The sequence below is a fragment of the Scardinius erythrophthalmus genome, assembly GCF_964197995.2.
Source record: "Scardinius erythrophthalmus genome assembly, chromosome: 7".
In the NCBI taxonomy this organism is placed as follows: Eukaryota; Metazoa; Chordata; class Actinopteri; order Cypriniformes; family Leuciscidae; genus Scardinius; species Scardinius erythrophthalmus.
In genome coordinates, this window is record NC_138227.1 from 9189574 (window position 1) to 9193681 (window position 4108).

The 4108-nt window shown below is 37.4% G+C and overlaps 1 long non-coding RNA gene across 1 annotated transcript; it reads left to right on the forward strand.

Moving 5' to 3' along the window:
* The first annotated feature begins 731 nt into the window (after positions 1-731).
* LOC308693165 lies at positions 732-3756 on the forward strand. Its single transcript, XR_014030416.1, has 4 exons — positions 732-2535; positions 3296-3347; positions 3453-3493; positions 3741-3756. It is a non-coding gene; the product is annotated as an uncharacterized lncRNA (long non-coding RNA).
* Positions 3757-4108: the final 352 nt, after the last annotated feature.

Genomic DNA, 4108 nt, shown 5'->3' on the forward strand with positions numbered 1-4108 from the left:
TATAGTGACAATGACTGTAGTGCAGCAGAAAATGTTTTTAAAAAAGGCATAGTTGTTCTGACAGCAACAAAAAAAACAAAAAAGCATGAAACACAAACATGAGGGCTGTGGCACTATAGAGCTGGTAAGTCCCGCCCCTTCCGTAAAACCCTGCTGGACCTCAAAGTTGAAAAACCGTCAATGCAAGTGAATGGGAGAAAATAATTATTTTCTGGTCCCGTTTGAATTGTGCCATGAATGTGAACATATGTTGTCTGTGAATTTTTTATATAACTTTTCATGTTACGAGTTTGACAGTATATGGTATGATTCTTCAGCTAGCAGTTGTGGAAAAGACATAACGAGAAAGACTACATGTCGCCTATGTGACGTCACCCCATAAAGTTGACTTACCCGTGGTTTTCACCAACCTCAACGATTTTGTCCTCTCCCTGAAAGAAGGCGGTGAAGTGCACCAAAGCCACAGCCATGTTTAGCGGGATCCGTGAGCTAGTCCGTGTGCTAGTGGTGTTGACGTTTCAAACGCGTCGAGAGTTGTAGTCCACAAAGTGCTCTCACACAAAGTCTAACCGTATCAAACTTCTACCCGCTAAATTGTATCATTCTTTACACGAAAAGCTATATAAAAAATTCACAGACAACATATGTTCACATTCATGGCACAATTCAAACGGGACCAGAAAATAATTATTTTCTCCCATTCACTTGCATTGACGGTTTTTCAACTTTGAGGTCCAGGGGGGTTTTGCGGAAGGGGCGGGACTTACCAGCTCTATAGGAACAGCATATCTTTGTGTCATTGCAGATGGGACAGCAGACTTCATCTTTTCAATTTCCTTTTTCAAAAAATCACACTCATCTTTGAGCAAGGTGATCTCTGCTTTAAGAGTGATAATCTTATCTTTGAAAGAAAGAAAGAAAGGTTAGACATTTAAATTTTACTCCTGCCCTACTCCAGGGCTTATACTTGTGACCACTTTCCTATTTTTTAAAACATCAAATTTAAGAACTAAACATCACTGGTACTGTACATTATAAATGCACTTGTTAAAGGATTAGTTCACCCCAAAATGATAATTTACAACGGACTTCATTGGTCACCATCGTTAAGTCCAAATCAATGCAGTTTCAAAAGTCTTTTAAGTGTTTAAAAGGGCTGTACGCGATCACAGCTGAAGAAGAGGTTGTTATCTAGCGAAACGATAGGTCATTTAAAAAAAAGAAATATATAATTTATAGACTTTTTACCTTCAATAGTTCGGATTGAGCTGATCAACAAACGGACAGGGAACTAAGTTACGTCATCACGTTGAAAGGTCACGCCTGCGCCGGCAATACTATTTGAACTACTATTCATATTCATCAGAATGTTATTCATATACTATTCATATTCACTGAATACTATTTCTATAGTGATCGACCGATGTATCGGTTTACCGATATTTAAGCATTTTCCCATAATCGGGTATCGGTTTTGTAATATCGGATTCGCCGATATACGGCGCCATCTTGTGGCCGTTTTGAGAATTCCGCCATTGCAGCCCGCGTCTGAGGAGATCAGTCAACAACAACTCTGTGCACAGGTAAAACATATGTTCTGCTTGCTTTGCTTTAATTATTCAACTTTATTTAACATAACAGACATGCAGAAATGAGATTTGAGACATGAATGCCTGATATAGTTTTTATGCAACTTGGTTCTAAAAAATTGAGACGAACTCATGGAGTCACGTAGCGAAATCCGGCATGTCCTGCCCCAATAAAGACGTAAATTTAGAGAGGGGGTTCAGCGAAAAATCGGCAGCTGGCAGCAGGAAGTAGCTGCCACTGGCAGCAGGAAGTAGCTGCCGTTGACAGCCGGAATCCCTGCCATATTAGGAGGGACCTGCCATTTCGTGGCAGCCAATCAGTATCGTCCAACGTAGTAGCAACCAATCACCTTTACCTGGAAGTCAAGCGACAGCAGCCAATGGTGGCGCCGGTGAATCTTCAGCAATGGCGGTGGTATTTGGCTCGGTAAGTTCGTATATTATCAGATTAATAAATAATTGTTGCTCTGTACGTTGGAGTTTAACTTTTATGTTAGAGACAGTGTATCTGTGACTACTTAAGTTGAATTGGTTAATTTAATCATTTGTAGAAACGCAGCTTGTGCACCGTGTGCTCCTGGTTTGTGAGGGGCTATCATTAACTTCAAATACTAACTTACGTTACCATTATCATTAAATATTAGCGTTTGTTAACATGTTAACTTAATCTATTGATTAGAATAAAGCTCATGCTGATTTATTGGAATTGACAAGCTCAGCCTTTATGATACACGTGCAACGCTAACAAAACATATCCCAAATGATCTAACTTATGTTTTAATACAAAACACCATTTTAATCAACTTTACTTCACCATATTCTAAACTTCTGTTTTTTAGTTTCACCAAGTTCACCACAGCCTGTCACAGATTGCTGGGGATGGACAAACATATGCGCCATGAAGGAAACCCCAGATTTCCAGTTGCAAAACCAACCAAACTCACTGGTATGTTTTCACACATTTCACGTATTAGATCCTGTCTTGATCAAAGCAGGCAAAAGGCATTCTGTTTTTTATCTTTTTATTTTTTTTATACAAATTCTAGATTGTATCGAAAATTTGACATTTCAGTGTCTGTTTATTTTCTTAGTTTGATCATGTTTTGGATATATATATATATATATATATATATATATATATATATATATATATATATATATATATATATATATATATATATATATATATATATATATATATAAAATAATTATTTTATATATATCTATTCAAAATATACTGGAACAGTTCACTTTTTCCATATAACTTTCACCCCCAGTTTCACAGACAAGGCTCAAACTAGTCCCAGACTAAAATGCATGTTTAACTGAAAGCAAATTACACTTGTGTATCTTAAAATATCAGTACCATTGTTTCTTTTAAGATTCACAACAGTAATGTTTTTTCTAAGGCATATTTATAAAAGTCCTAATTGCACTAAGGCCTAATCCTGGCATAATCTAAACCCTATCTGTGAAACCGGGCTTCAAAGTTTTACATATCAGTCCAGTGGTTCAGTTCAACACTTTGTTCTCTGGCTTTAGATAGGCATAGACAATGGCATTTAAAAAATAAATTACACCTGCTCCCTAGTTCAGGTATGCTACTGTCTACTGCTGCAACATGGCTAAGTGCTTCAACACGGAGTTCATCTCTCTCTTTCTCTCGTGTGTATAAAATAACTAACTTTTTCCCCCTTCTTTTTAAGCTCAGTTGCAATAAAGATGGATCCGGGATCTTGGAAGCTTGTTAAAAGTAAGGTATTGATTTCATGTTACAACAATTTTGATTTCTTTGCTATCTTTAGTGTATAAATAAAATGTTAGTTTTTCCATTTAGATTTTTTTTTTTCCATGATGTTCCAGCTCAGTTGGGATCTGTGGACTGCAGTGTATTCATGCTAATGGTAAGTTATTACGGTGATTTTGTTTCCCCATAACAAATCTATCTTATCTACTTATACCTAACTTATCTATCTTTTTCTAACATCTGTCTTTCTTACTAATCTTAAGGTTACAGGGGTTAAACACTATGTGATCTGATTCACAGTACTTTTATGTGTATTTCTTTAAAGTGAACATTATCTGTGCTACTTTTGGAGGAGCTGCGATTCCATTGTGTGTGTGTGTGTGTGTGTTGAATGTTCTGTGCAGGTCTTGTGATATGCAGCAGCTGACCCCAAGACGCCTTTCTACGACCTCCGAGGTCATCACCGGACCATCTTGGACTCGGATGACAATGTCGACTTACCCTCCTATCTATCCATAAGTGTAGAATTGTTTTAACTTTGTTCTTTTGCCAATGAGAAGTAGCCAACCTGTATTTACTGATGTCAATCATGCCCTTGGAAATGGTATAACTGGTGTGAGATTTTGTGTACAGTAGAGTCTCTGGCTTGCGACCCCGTGAGACTTTGACGCCTGGCTCTACCGATGAAACTATTCTTCAGTAAATTTTTACTTATTTGATTGAACCTCACGACTCCTGGTCTTCTTTCATCATATCTGGTCCTGGGTCTTTA